Here is a 14,115-nt window from a genome sequence, read left to right on the forward strand (position 1 = left end):
AGGGGCTGGGGACACAGTAATGAGCCTTGTCCTCATTGCTGTGGGGAGACGAGCAGTAATGAAGAAAAAGAAATAAATGTCAGCTACTGCTCCACACTCTGAAGGACTGGGATGGGTGACTAGGAAACGGTGGTTCAGGAAGCCCTTCCGAGCTGGTGATATTTAAGCTCTATTCTGAATGATGGGAAAGAGCCAGCCATGTGAGGAGTTGGGAGTAGGGAATTTGAGGTAAAGAGAGCAGCGGGTGCAAAGGCCCTGGGGTAGGAACAAGCTTGGTATGTTGGGGGAAAGGAACCAATGTGAAGGCCAACATGGTGGAGTGTGGCGAGGAGCAGGAGAGGTCAACAGGGCAAGTGACAGAGGGCTTTGTCAGCTGTGGTAAGTAGCGTTGGGACATTATTCTAAGCTGTGGAAAGTAACCGGAGGGCTTTCAATGAGGGGGTGATAGGATCTGACTTCTTTTTTTGAAAGATTGCTCTGACTGATGAAGAATGGATTAGTGGGGTACAAGAGGGGAAGCAGAGGAGCCAGTAGCAGAGATGGGGAGGTGGAGGCAGAGGTGTTGGGCTCCCCTGGAGTTCTTCCTCCTGAGCCCATTTTCTCCTCCATGTACACAGGTCGGTCTTCCCCGATGCTGCTTGTGTCTCCTCTGGTCTAGCCCCTCGCCCTCTCTCATACTTTCCCCTTTCCTGTCTGCCCCCTGCTGTGCTCCTGCCTGTCTGGGCTGCGGGTCCAGCCTCTGTCCACAGGTCTGCTCCCCAGGGTGAGGGCAGAGGAGCCAGCTGGCTCTCCGCTGAGCGTCCTGCTGTGGACAGCAGAGCCGAGGGTCACGTGCGCCCGCGCTCCGGGCTGGTCTTTTGGGCTGAGGGTGCTACCACCAGCATATTCGATGTCTCTCTGGTTTCTTCCAGTCCTGGCCTGTCCCTCCCTCCCCTGCCCTGCCCTTCCTCTCCTCGGGGGGAGCACGCGCCCGCCGCCTCCCAGCTCCATCCCGGGAAATAGCAACAATCCATCATGACCAGCAGAGCCCATCAAACCCCACAGGCAGAGCCATAAATTTCAGAGACACTGTTGCTTCTGGTTTCAGGGAGAGAAACGATGGGTGTGTCCAGGGCACGCAGGAGGCTGCTTCTCACACCTCCCCTGTGCACAAACACGCCAGCCCCCTCCTTACCCTCAACCCCCTCCGCCTGACCGGCCTGCAGCTAGAAGCGCGTGCGGCTGTGTTTCCAGCAAACTCGCAGTTACCTGCAATTGGATTCCTCACTTTGAAGAAAAAAAAACCACCCCACTGTCCTCCTCCTGCCATTCTAGAAGCTTCTGGGCTGTCACCTCCCACCCACGGCTGGTGTGTCCTCAAGGAAAGCAAATTTGGTTTTTTAGCCTAGGAAAACATAATTAGCGATTATTTGCTGATTTGCGGCTAATGGCACCGTATTATGTATCCTAAAGCCAAATGGTAATGATCTTTGAATTTTCCACAAGGCTTCTCTGCAGTAGCAAAGATGATGGAAGGATGAGGCAATCTGCATTCAATCAGTCCATGTTTGTTGACCCTCTCCTGTGTGCAGAGTCTGGGCTGGAGTTTGGGGAGTAGGTGGAGAGGACACGGGAGCCAGAGGTTGGAGCTCTGTCCTCAAAGCGTGTCCGTCTGACCCTCGGGGGGAGGGAGGCAGCGCCCGTCCCTGTGCACAGCTGGAGAAGCAGAACAGGTCTGTGTTACGAGCCACTGCACACCCGTCCTGGCCTGGCCTGGGTGCAGAGAGTCCCAGGGAACAAGCCCCGGGGTCTGAATCCTGGCTGCTGACTGGCTCAGGTCACATCTGAGCCTCGGTTTCCTCATTCATCAGTTAGAGACAACACTGACGGAGGGGAGGACCACCTGGCCCTGCGCCCGGCACTGAGGGGGACATTTCATCTCCCTTCCCTGCTCTGTGAGGGTGCAGAGCGGGGGAGACCTGACCAAGTCCCCAGGGATGAGGGGGCCTTTGGGGTGAGCCTGGAAGGAAGGGACATTTTGACAAAGGAGACACAGCCAGGCGGTCCAGACAGGGAATGAGCAAAACCACCTGGAAGACCCAGACACATGCTGAGGCCGAGAGAGGGTGATGGGGAGGAGGGGCAGCCCGGCCACGCTCTGTGGCTGAGGACCTGGTGAGTGACGGGGAGTGGTGGGAGTGAGCCCCAAACTTGACAGCTCTAAAAACAGCCAGCACACTCTAGATTCCCCAGTTTGTGTCTCCTGCTGGGCCGTAGTCCTGGACTCCAGTCTCGAGTGTCCCCCTGCCCGCCTGCCTTTGTGTCCTGGGAATGACTCAAATTCAGCATCTCCTGGACGCACTAGCCCTCCCCTCAGCCCACGTCAGCAGCATCATTTCCATTGCTTGGACCCCCAACCTCGGAGTCGAACTTGACCCTTCCCTCTCTCACCCACGTTCAGTCCATCAGCAAATTCTCTCCACCTTCAGAACGCACCCAGAATCCACCTCTTCTCACCTGCCCTACTGCCACCTCACCCCCTCCTGTCTGTTCCCAACTCGGCAGCCAGAGGGATGGTTTTAAAATATCAATTAGATCAGGTCCCTTCTCTGCTCTCCACCACTCCCTGTCTCACTCAGCTAAGAGCCGGAGTCCTTCCAGTGGCCTGTGGCCCTGACATGCCCGGCCCCTTGTCTCTCTGGCTGTTCCCTGCTGTCTTCCCACTTGCTCCCTCTATTCAGCCCACCTGCCTCCTTGCTGTTCCTGGAGCACAGTGGTCTCCCTCTGGCCACAGGGCCTTTGCACTGGCTGTGCCCTGCCTGGAATGCTCTTTCCCAGATCTGGCTGCGTGAAAGAGCCAGTTTTCTCCCTCTCGTGGTTTTCTCTCTCCCTTTCTTTCAGTGTTTGCTCAAATGTGTCACTAATGAGGCCCTCCCTGACGACCTATTTCAAACTGTACCCCACTCTCCGGGACTCCCCGTCCTGCTTCCCTTATCACCTTCTCACACCCTGTGCGTTTTCCTTATTTGCTTGTTCATTGTCTGTCTCCCAGGCTGGAATGGCCGCTGTGTGAGGGCAGCACTTCTCTACCCCAGCCCCAAGAATAGCAATTTGTACATTCTTGTGTTCAGTAAGTACTTGTTGAAGGAAGAAAGGAAGGGAGAGAGCAAGGAAGGAAAGAAGGGTAGTTTGGGTGCCCTTGGGTCTCTGTTAAAGGTAAATCCCAGGCTTTGTAAGTGTGCCACGGTGCACGGTGTGATGGGGAGATAGAAGCCGCGTGTAGTTCCAGCCAACTCCACCCCAGACGAGTTGGGCCTCGGTCTGTTCTGTACACTGAGAAGGTTGGACCACTTGGGCATCTCGAGTTGTTGCTGCATTGCCTCCAGGAGCCTGAGCCGGCTCAGCCCCTGGGGCACTGGCTGCTGCGTGGGTGGAGACTTTCGAACAGGGTCACACCCTTGGACCTGGTCATTTCATTCTGGGAATCCGTCTAAGAAAAGAGGCTTAATTTCTATGATCATCTTGGTCATTGTGGCCTTTAAAGTGTCCAAATTTTGAGCAACAATTTAAATGCCCACCAGTGAGGAAACAGACAAATTACATCAACCCTGCTCGGTGGGGTTCATGCAGCCGTTAAAAAGTATGTTGACGGGGAAATGCTGGGATTTTAATAGTAAATGAAAATATGAAAAAAGCAGGTTATGTAATTATAAATAGAGTGGGATTACATAGAGTGTAAAATTCAATAAAAATAAAATAGTGCAGAAAAGATGGCAGAAAGGACATACATCAAAATTCTTGTCTGTGGGTAATGAGAGAAGGTTTTTTGTTTGTAAAAAATTTTTTTTAAAAAAGCTTTATTTAAAAACTCAAAAACGCTTCTAGACATTGCTGCCATGTCTGTGTTGGCGGGACACGTGGCTGGGAGACTAGCTTCCCTGAGGGCCTGTGAGGAAGTGTGGCGGGGCGGGCCTGGGACACTTTACCTGTTAAGACAACTTTGGGCTCAATTTTAAAAGACATGCCTCATTTCTCTCAGACCCTGTGCTGGCCCAGCTCCTGGATTTGCCCCCTCCTGACAGGACAGCCTCGTGGTGGATGATCTGGGAGTTCGTCTGGCTCCAGGGCTGGAGAGACACCAGACTCGGGGGGAGGGATTGGCAGCTGGGTGAGAAGGTCTGTCAGTCCTCTGGGGTAGAAACCTATCAAACACGACAATAAATGTGAACGGGTTAAACATCTCTAATAAAGGCACAGATTCCTGTTGTTTGTAAGACAGGCCTAAACCCAATGACTCAGAAATTTAAAATAAAAGGAAGGGCAAAATGTATCTAAAAACACAAATGAAAAGAAAGTTTGGATGGCAATATTTACGTCAAACAAAGTAGAATTTTGAACAAAAGAACATTTAACTGGACGAAGAATGTGGGAAAAATTTCAACATCAACTGATAATAAAAATTCCACTTTTAAGAAACAGTTTAACTTATCAAACTGGCACATATGTTTTAATTATAAGACTTTCATCATCAAGGGTACAGCCAAATAGACACATCTATGTGCTACTATTGAGAAGACAATAGGAAAAGGTCCATATGGTATGGATTATTCTATATGGAATACATTATTCCATACATGATGGAATAAAATGTAACCACTGAAAATCATATGTTAAAAAATATTTAATGAATAGCTATGTACTCGTCACACGATATAAGTAAAAGAGACAAAAGACAGGCACCTACAGTAGGATCTCAATGTGTCTTAATTATAAAATATACATACGAGGGGCTGGCCTGATGGTGTAGCAGGTAAGTTCTCGCACTCCTCTTCGGTGGCTTGAGGTTCACGGGTCTGGATCCCAGGCACGGACCTATGTACTGCTCATCAAGCCATACCGCAGTGGCGTCCCACATATAAAATAGAGGAAGACTGTGCTACATATGCGATAATCAAAGAAAACTCTTCAGGAGAAGGCAGGCCTGGGGTGGGGGTGGAGATGGGGACCCTTTTCCCCCCGGGGCAGCTTCGACACCCTGGCTTTGCCCCACTCATGGAGCACCAATCCCTTCCCCAAGTGATGAGACCACACACAGCCCAACTCCCGCTCTGTTCCTGGCACTAATGGGAAGGTTATCATCTACCTAGCTATCTAATATAAACATCTATGTGTGTATGTATGTGTGTGTGTATGTACAGTCATGCATCACTTAACGATGGGGACACGTTATGAGAAATGCGTCATTAGGCGATTTTGTCATTGTGCGAACATCACAGAGTGTACTTACACAAACCTAGATGGTACAGTCTCCTACACAACTAGGCTGTGTGGTACTAACCTTGTGGGACCACTGTCGTGTGTGCTGTCTGTCGTAGAGCGTCGTCATGTGGGGCGTGGCTGGATGTATGTATGTATGTATATTTCTTGGTGCAGAAGAGAGGAGTCCTCTCTGCTTTTGCTCGGGGAGGAGCTGTCAGATCCTTGCTCATCTGTTTGGAGCCCCCACAGCATCAGGGACTCTGGATGGGGGTGAAGAGGGGCTGAAACTAAAGAGGAGAGCAGTAAAAATGCAGGGAAGGCTGGACCCCAGGGCGGGGGTTTCCTGTGTCCCGCGTGGTGTGTGTGAGGAGACAGAGACAGACAGACAGACAGACACAGAGGGATCACGTCTCCCCGTCCTCGACGCTCGAGTTTCTGGCTGTGCGTGTTTGTGTCTCTCGGTACTGTGTCTGCAGGCACCTGTGTTTTAAAAGGAAAGTGATCAGTTTCATAATAAAATAACAACTCCCAGGAAGCACGCTGGCCAGCTGCTCGGAAATCGATATCCCGCTAATTGAATGCAACCCTCATAAATCACGAGAGGAACGAGAAATTAGACCTCCTTCCTGAGGCGTGCTGGAGCGCTCGGTCACGGGCCAGGGCAGTGAGGACGGAATCGGCGATTACCTCATGGGGCTGGGAGGAGGGGCTCAGCCTCAGCAGGCCCCTGGGGGCCTGGCCTGAGGGGAGCTGATGACTGGAGCGGTGTCCTGAGGGGAAGTGGCCGCTGGTGGCCGGGGCGCTGCAGAGCTCCCGGCTTGGCTCTGGCCCATGGTCCTGGCCCTGGGTGGTGGAGTGAGCCAAGTATCCTGTGGCTGGCGGGTGGCCTGTGATGTCGGCTGCCTTTTCAGGGGGCCCAGAGCTGGCTGCACCAGGGTCAGCCTGGGGGCCAGCGGCTCCAGGAGACCACTTGTGCCCGAGCAAGAGGGGCTGGTGGTCAGTCTGTGGGCGTGAACTCGAGCAGGCATGCAAGGACTTAGAATACCATGGATACTTAGAATATCCCCTGGGTGGCCCCCTGGGGTGGGGAGTGGGGTGGGCAGGTGACCAGAGGCCTGGCTTGGCTTCTTGTACTTTCTGAGTAAGAAATGATCATTTTGGTGCTTATTGGTTTCTGAAAAATTACACAGGCCCAAGTCTCACACTCTGAGCTCATTTAGCTGTTTTACAAATACAGTGGGAGGGAGCACAGGGGGCCAGCATCTGAGTCTCTGCCCTGACCCCAGCCCCACCCCTGGGAAGTTGTTTTACCTTCTCTGGGCCAGTTTCCCCTCCGTAAAGTAAGGCGCGGGGCGTAAAGTAAGGTGCGGGGCGGCAGGTCTCTGAGGTCCCCTCTGGGCTCTCAGAGTGCTGACTCTTGAGCCGGGGGAGGTTCTCAGGAGGGCAACATGACGGGTTTGGGCACACTGAGGGATGGCTCCACCACGCAGGGCAGGTCAGAGCTCCCAGGATGGCACCTGTTAGCCCACAGGTCCTGGGGAATTGCTTGCCCCCTTCCTGCCCCTGCCTGGGGCTGTTTGCAGACCCTCATGTTTCAGAGACTGGCTTGGGCCACCATGGGCACCTTTACAGGAGAGAGAGGTCAGGGGCCTCTTCCAGCCAGTGTCACGCCTGTGGTGGCCCTCGGCCCCAAGGGGTGTGTTCTGGATTCCAATGGACTTTGTTGCAGAGCTGGCTGAAGTAGCAGTAATAATAATTAATGATGACCATAGATAATAATAACCGCCACGTGCTGTTGGGTTCTCTTGAACTTTGATCTTGACCAGCGGCCGAGTGAGGAAGATCCTATCCAGGTCTGTCACTCACAGAGGAGGGAACTGGGCTCAGACGGGAAAAGGACCACCCCAGGTCGTAGGGCTGGAGGGTAACGGGCCTGGCCTGCGTTGTCTGCACAGCCTGTGGTGCTGAGAGCCTGGGCAACCACCTGACTGCCACATTTGTGGGGAGTGGGGTGTGAAAAAGTCCCATGATTCTGCGTGGGGTCTCCGCCCAGCTGGGAGGGATGGTGGGACCCTTCAACTCATGTATGAGCCCTGCTGGCCCCAAGAGCTTCCTGATAATGCAGAATGTCCCCATCTTTTCTGCCCCTGCCCGGCCCCACAGCTTACAGGCTGGGGCCAGAAAGCCTCACTCCGCTCTGCCTGGCTGTGCCCGTAGGGGGCCTCCTGGCCTGGCTCAGGAGTGACCTCCTGCTGCAGCATTAAGTGCAAAGGCTGGGGCCAGATTCGCCTCCGCCAAGAGCACAGGCCCTTACACAGTCCCAGCCTGGAGGGAACAGTGCCAGGCACGTCTCCAGGTCAGCCTCCCAGCAGGGGCCGGAACCCTGTCCTCGCCTCTCAGATCCACTTACACATCTGCTTAAGCAATCTCGGTGTTGGGAGACTCGCCATTTTCAATGTGGTCCATTCTGTTGTTGGGCACATCTAATGGGGGCTTCATCCTATCCGAAAGGGGTGGGACCTAACTTGGAGTGCCCACCACAAGCAGTAATAATGACGACAACCATAGAAGTAATCATTGAAACTAAGTATTGAGCACTCCAGGCAAGGTTAAGTGTGTCATATCATTTATTCCTCAAAGCAGCCCTAGGAGAGTTGCCTCCTGTATTATATTAGTCAGGGGCCTCCAGAGAAGTCCCATGACCTGCTGTGTGCAAGCTGGAGGCCCAGGGAAGCGGGCAGTGTCCTTCAGTGTGAGTCCCAAGGCCTGAGAAGCAGCAGCACCTATGGCCAAGGGCAGGAGGAGATGGACTTCCCGGCTCAGGCAGAGTGAATCAGCCCCTCCTCCATCTTTATGTTATTAGGGCCTCAACAACTGGCTAATGCCCACTCGCATTGATGGAAGGGATCTTCCTCAGTCCGCCAATCAAATACTAATCTCTTCTGGAAACACCCTCACAGGTACCCCAGAAATGATGTTCTACCAGCTACCTGGGCATCTCTTAGCCCCATCAAGTTGACACATAAAATTAACCATCACACCTCCTTTGACAAATGAGGGAGCTGGAGCTCAGAGGGCTCAGATCAATGCCCCTGGCTGGGACGTGCAGCGCAGGGTCGGCCTAGCAGGCTGGTTGGCTCCTAAGCTCACAGTGTGTCTTACACAGTGTTGCTCCCCTTTAAGCCCTTCATGGCTCTCGCAGTCCCTGAGGAGGGCAGGGGGATTCTTGGAGTGGGTTGACGAGATGTGACTGTGTGCATTCCCCCACCCCACCGAACAAGAAAGAAGCCAGCTCAGTGTGGCGGGTGTGGGATCAGGGCAGGAGGTGGGAAGCCTTTCGTGGTGTTGCAGAGAAGTCTGGAACCCAAGAAGATCTGGAGTGTGCAGCCACATTCCAGATGTGGGGAGAGTTCTGACCTCGTCCTGCCCCTTGGGAAATGGAGCAGAGGGCCTGGGGGCAGAGCGAGGTGGGCCTCGTGTACCTGGATAGGAGTAGCTGGGGGGGAGAGTCCCACTTGGGCTGTGAGTGGCTCTGCGCCTCCTTGTTCCTGGCACAGCAGAAGCGCCAGGGCACCCTCCCCCTCAGCCACCCTCTCCCAGGCACACTGCAGGCCCCTATGCTCTCACTGATATGTGCCAACGAGCTGAATTCCCAATATCCGTTGCTCAACAGTCGTTTTTCCATATGTCAGTAAGTCAGGAGTCTGTATACCCTGGGCCACTGGGACTGCTGGGCATCGATGTGCAGGAGCCTCTGGGGCTCTGGACCCCGCCTCTGCTGAAGGCAGAACAAAGCTCTAGGTGCTGGGCCTGGGCCAGCGTTCTCTGCACCCCCACATGGCCCTGAGTGCCGGGCAAGAAGGGAAATGGCAGACTCTGTGTGGCGAGGAGAGGGCGACCCCAGGGTGGTCCTGATGGGGCTCCAGACACGGACACTGACACAGTGGGTTCGGGGGTCCCAAGACCACCATTGATTGGGTTCAATGCTTCACTAGAAGGAACCGAACTCAGCAAAGCTGTTGTTCTCACAGTTACGGTTTATTACAGGGAACGGAGATCAGCAACGGGGAGAGGCGCGTGGGGCAGGGTCCAGGCGAGACCAGGCGTGAGCTTCCGGGCGTCTCTCCCGGTAGAGTTGTGTGGACAGCGCTCAGTTCTCCCAGAATGATGCACCACCACAGGGACGCTCACCTGAGTTTTGGCATCTAGAGATTTTATTGGGTCTCAGTCACGTAGACATGACTGACCACCCACATGGCTGACCTTGGTCTGCAGCCCCTCAAGAGGTCCAGCTGATGCTGTGTGGCCCAAGGCCCCCACCCTAAATCACGTCGTTAGCATAGCCTATCTGGCTGGCCCAAGACCCCCAGGTAAACAAAGACACTCTTATCAGGCGGGACCTTCCAAGGGCTCAGAGGTGACCTCCGTGAGTAGGTGAAGGGACAGACCTTTCTTTGGAATGTGCAGGGTGAGGGTTCTTGGGCGGCCACATGTTGCCCCCTCCCTGCCGTTAGAGGGCACAGTGACATGCTGTGATACGCCTGAGGGTCGCCCCAAACAGACACCCCCCAAGCTGTCCTCACCCTGTCCCTTCTCTCTAATACCACTCAGGGCGACCTTGAGACTGGGCCTGCGTCAGATCCTCCTGTGTGTCCTCCACGCCCAAAGCAGAGCAGGCACACAGTAAATATGAATGGAAGGCTCACGGTCGGTGGGACCTCCTCCCGGGGCATCTCTTCTGGGATCTCCAGCCTTCCTTTTCTCTCCCCGCCTCTCCCTGAAGCAGCCCTGGGCCTTCACTGCTCACACTCATGCCACCCTGCCAGAAGCCCGCCGGTTCAGGCTCATCTGGGTTATCCACTTTCTGCTTTAAAATGCACGCACCAGAGATAAAAAAGGAAAGGAATGAAAATATACTACAAGTGGGAGGATTAAAGGGCTCTCAGTCATTTGTGCTGTTGGAGGAAGACTGGAGGTGCATTGGGCAGTGGGAGTGAGGCTGAGGGCACCGTTCCCCATCCCCCTGCCCGGGCATACAGAATTCCAGGTTTGTACCCTGGTAACAGGCCCAACAGGGTTAGGGTGGATGTTGCCAGGGACACTCCTTCGCCAGAACTCTTTCAGGCTTTGCCACCTGCAGGGGGTGTTGGCTGTTATCCCAGCAGAAACGGCACTGACCAGGCTGCCTCCTTACCGAGGACAAAGGACTGGGGCCCTGTACCACCTTGTAAACTCTGCATGTGTGCCCAGGCATGTGTCTGGAAGGCCCGGCTCCCTGTCCCCCAGAGTGCCTGTGGCTCAGCCTCCCCCAGGAACATCTTCCCCCATCTGCCCCTCTGCAGCACGGCAGCCAGTTTCAGCAGGAACCAGGCTGCCTGGTTGGAACCTGATTTTCCCACGTAATAGCTGTGTGACCTTGAGCAAGTTACTCAACCTTGCTGTGCCTCAGTTTCCTCATCTGTACAATGGGGCCGTTAAAAGGAATCGTGATGTTGTCATGAGAATTAGATGAGACAGTATACACGAAGAGCTTGGCAAGTGAGTGCTCAATGCGTCTTGCCTGTTGTATTATCCCGATCATTTGCGGGACACTTTCCTCATGTCTTCCTAGCCGTCTAGGATAAGCCCGGCCTCCCTGGGCTGCATCATGACTTCAGGGGCCTTCTTTCAGAAAAATTATTAAAAATTGCATTGATCTCCTAGGGCTGCTGTAACGAAGTACCACAAACTGAGTAGCTTAGACAACAGAAATGCATGGTCTCACATTTCTAGAGAGTGGGAGCCCGAGATCAAGGTGTGAGCAGGGCTGTGCTCCCTCTGCAGGCGCTTGGGAAGGGTCTGGTCCAGTCCCTCTCCCGGCCTCTGGCAGGTCCTTGGCTTTGGCAGCATCACTCCGACCTCACACGGCGTTCTCTCTGCGTGCGTGTCTGTGTCCAGATGTCCTCGTTTTGTAAGGACACCAGGCATGTTGGAGTTGGGGTCCACCTCACTCTAGTATGACCTCATCTTAACTTCACTAATTACATCTGAAATCACCCTATTTTCAAGTAAGGTCACATTCTGAGGTAGTGGGGGTTAGGACTGCAACATATGAATTTGGGGGAGACACAATTTAACCTGTAGCAAAATTATATTTTATGGCTGCTTGGTATAAAGATGAATATATTAACATTACATGTTAAAATGTTTTCTTTGATCTACAAGGTTTATTTCCTGATTTTTAGAGAAACTAAAACATGTTCGTGGACTACTAGAAGCGCTGCGTGCCCTGGCCCTGCCCCTTGACATGTCAGCCCCCCGCCATAGGGTGACAGCCAGGGGGTGACAACCCCATGGCTCAGGGTTCCGTCTGCTGGAGGCAGCTGTGCTGTCTTCCCAGCCATCCCGCCTTTTTCTTTTCTACTTGGGCATTTCCCGGGTCACAGACGGGCTTGGTTTGAGGCCTCGCAGCACCTACTTTTATCATCCTTTTTATTTTTATTTTTTAATTTTTTTCCCCCCAAAGCCCCAGTAGATAGTTGTCTGTCATAGCTGCACATCCTTCTAGTTGCTGTACGTGGGACGTGGCCTCAGCATGGCCGGAGAAGCGGTGCGTCGGTGTGCGCCCGGGATCCGAACCCGGGCCACCAGTAGTGGAGCGCGCGCACTTAACCGCTAAGCCACGGGGCCGGCCCTATCATCATTTTTTAAAAAGCTTCTCAGGGAGAGAAGCCTAATCATATATTATTTGAAAATAGAAAGTGCTGCGCCAATGCGAAGTCCAGTGTAATAATAGTGACGCCATGTGATTCTGTTGTGAGCAAGTTGAACTTGTCAAATCAGACAGATGCCATCAGCGCTATTTAAAGCCCCTGCTAGTGGTACGTTGTATGCAAAAACGCTTATCACGTGAAAACTGCTGAATCCCCCAAAAAGTAAAGTGCTTTGCTCTGTAGTTAGGCTTATGATACTTCCTCTCGGGGATGGGGTGACTGCTGTAGGTAGGGAGCAAAAGCATCTCAAGCATTTATTGAGCGCCTACTGTGTGCTGAGTACTTTAATTCAGGCTTATGTCTAATCTTTGCAATACTCTGTGAGGTAGTTGCGATGATTCAGATTTTATAGGAGCTGACCCCTGAATTCAGAGAGGTTAGGTAACTGGCCCAAGGTCACACAGCTGTCAAGTGGAGCCAGGATTTGAATCCAGGACCTCTGACTCTAAGGTCATCACTCCTTCCAATAAATCTCGGAATAATGTGGAGAGTCGCAGACCCAGGGCTGAAACGTTAAGGTGTCCCCCAGCTGTTCTTCATCTCCCATGAAAGCAGCAGCAGAATTAAGCTTGGGCTCCAGCAAGGGGAGCATGGGTTGGAGAGAAGTTCCTGACAGCAGGGTTCAGGGGAACCTGGACTCCCTTTTTGTGATGGATTAAAAACCATTTTCCTTCAATTCTGCAGATGGTGATTGTATTCGTTTCCTGGGGCTGCTGTAAAAAATGACCACAAACTGGGTGGCTTAAAACAACAGAAATTTATTCTTTCCCAGATCTGGAGGCTGGAAGTCTGAAATCAAGGTATCAGCAGGACTTCCTTCCTCCCGAAGGCTCCAGGGGAGGATCCTTCCTCACCTCTTCCAGCTTCTGGTGGCTCCAGGCGTCACTTGGCTTGTGGCCACACCTCTGCCTCCATTGTCACACGGCCACCTTCTCCCTGTGTGTCTTCGTGTGGCCTTCTCATAAGGACACCAGTCATCAAATTTAGGGCCACCCTAATCCAGTATGACCTCACCTTAACTAATTACATCTGCAAAGACCCTATTTCCAAATAAGGTCACATTCTGAGGTTCCAGGTGGATGTGCATTTGGGGGGACACTATTCAACCCAGTACAGTGATGGAGCCCCGGGCACGTGGCCCAGGCTTGGCAGTGCCAGGCTCCACATAGGAAAGTGTGCCCCTGTCCTTGAGGACTCAGTGCTCCATTGGAGGTTTCAGGCTAGCCTCACAACCACACCCAGGTGTGGGGGCTCAGAGAAGTGATCAGGCTCCCGAAGGGTGGATGGAGCAGAGCCTTGAGGGAAAGGTGCCTTCAGGAAGGCTTGGAGTGGAGTGGGCTCCCTTCCAAACTCTCTGGTGGCCTGGCAGGAGCCCCGGCTGGTCCCCGATGCGGGTTGTGTGTGCCCTGGGGTCTCTGTTTAGAAGTCAGGAGGGGCACCTGGTCCTTCCCTGCCGGAGCACCTCCTGTCGTGCCCCGGCCCCACCGCACCATCCCTGACCTGGCAGCCGTGAGGCCTGGCCATCTGCGCTGTGGCCGCCTCCTTCGATCATCTAAGGGGCTCCCTCCAGTCAGAGGAGTGTCCGTCCTGCCCCTGTCGGTCGGCGGGGCAGGCAGTTCCACAGCCTGCATTGGGAACTTGTTGCAGAGCCTCGTGGACGTCAAGGTCATCGCGCTCCTTCTCTGGTCTAACCCGCGCATGCTCAGTGGGCGTGGATCGCCCCCCAAAGGGAGAAGATTGGCTCTTGAGGGTGAAACAATCTTAGACATCACAGTGGTCTGTGGTCCTCCATCGTCTGTAAACGGGAAGCAGAACATCTGTGGTTTTAACATTTCAAGGGGGAAAGTGAATAGTGGAAAAAAAGCCAAAAAAGGCTCTTTTGGGGGACAATAATGAAAAAAGGCAGAGAAACCCTGGTCCAGCCAAATCCCTTTTGCTGCAGCTCCAACCACACCAGTGACAGTACGATCACTAACACGGACAGTGCTTCTCTCACACGGGCGCTGCTCCTCTGCGCACTTTCCGTCTTTCCTTATTCAGTCCTCACTATGACTCTATGAGGGAGGTGCCATCATCTTCTCCATTTGAAGAGATGAGAACGCCCAGGCACAGAGAGGCTAAGTCA

At 53.4% G+C, this 14,115-nt stretch overlaps 1 protein-coding gene across 3 annotated transcripts in view; it reads left to right on the top strand.

Annotated features, from left to right (window-relative positions):
- MGAT5B (alpha-1,6-mannosylglycoprotein 6-beta-N-acetylglucosaminyltransferase B) overlaps positions 1-14,115 on the top strand; it is a 78,980-nt gene that overhangs the window by 17,220 nt on the left and 47,645 nt on the right. The gene's annotated exons all lie outside the window — the stretch shown is intronic.

The sequence above is a fragment of the Ceratotherium simum genome, chromosome 16 (genome assembly GCF_057802395.1).
Source record: "Ceratotherium simum simum isolate JZ-2026a chromosome 16, ASM5780239v1, whole genome shotgun sequence".
Classification (NCBI taxonomy): Eukaryota; Metazoa; Chordata; class Mammalia; order Perissodactyla; family Rhinocerotidae; genus Ceratotherium; species Ceratotherium simum.